At 40.7% G+C, this 1051-nt stretch overlaps 1 pseudogene; it reads left to right on the top strand.

The window, feature by feature from the left end:
* Positions 1-433: 433 nt before the first annotated feature.
* On the top strand, positions 434-851 carry LOC102487083 (mitochondrial import receptor subunit TOM20 homolog pseudogene; annotated as a pseudogene).
* The last annotated feature ends 200 nt before the right edge of the window (positions 852-1051 follow it).

A 1051-nucleotide genomic window follows, 5' to 3' on the forward strand; every position in this document is an offset into this window, starting at 1 on the left:
CATTTCTGAGCTGTTTAAGGATTTCACATTGTGGGGACAGATGGTTGCACAATGCAAAACCCAATGCCCCATAATAGTAACTTACATAAAAACATTTCTGGTCATCATGTCTAGGGATATACTTGAGTATGCTGAGCATATGTGTGCTGTGGTCTATGGCTGGCTGAGTGTGAGAGTGAATCATGATATGAAGACTGTCGTGAGGGTGCTATCTCTCTCATGAAAGAAAAACTATTTGAAAAAATTCTTACTACTTAAAAATCTAAAAATAGAGACAAAAAATAAAATGATCACAAATATTTATATAATTGAAAGTTAAGGCCTTCTGTCTTTCTGGCCATCTGGTGACCAGTGTGAGCAGTGTTTTGTGCACCAGGGCTTTGAGCTGACTTGTATCAGTGCAGGCACCACATCTATACTCCAGGGGGTGAAGATGGTGGGCTGGAATAGCACTATCACTGCTGGAGTGTGCTCCATTCATCAGATACTGCATTTACTGCAACTGCAAGCTACAGAGTGATCCCAGGTTCTGAGGATAATTAAAGAAAGAGAAACCCGCCAAGGAAAGAGCTGGGCTTTCCAAGTTACTGGACCTTAAAGACGCTGAAGCAGTTCAGAAGTTCTTCAATGAAGGAATCCAGCTTGGTGAAGAGAGATGAGCCCAAGATAAGTACAAGAAGGGCATGAACCATCTGACCAATGCCATAGCAGTGTGTGTGCAGCTGCAGCAGTTGTTTCAGGTGCTGCAGCAGCTGCCACTTCCCATGTTTCAGATGCTGCTGACCAAGCTTCTGACAATCAGTTGGAGAATTGTAAGTGCTCAGAGCTTGGCTGAAGGTGATGTGGAGTGATAAACAAATGTTAACCTAACAAAATCACAATTAAAATATTTTTTGAATTCTTGACTTGGAAGTTGAGCAGATTTGGTAAATAAGGGCAAAAATGCTTGTTATGGAATGTCTATGCTGAAATGTACCAAAGCTCAGGTTTACTTTGTGTAAATCTATTTGTCTGTCTTATTTCTTCTTCTTAGTGTAAACTGTACTTTGAT

The sequence above is a fragment of the Tupaia chinensis genome, unplaced genomic scaffold (genome assembly GCF_000334495.1).
Source record: "Tupaia chinensis unplaced genomic scaffold, TupChi_1.0 Scaffold138096_1, whole genome shotgun sequence".
Lineage (NCBI taxonomy): Eukaryota > Metazoa > Chordata > Mammalia > Scandentia > Tupaiidae > Tupaia > Tupaia belangeri.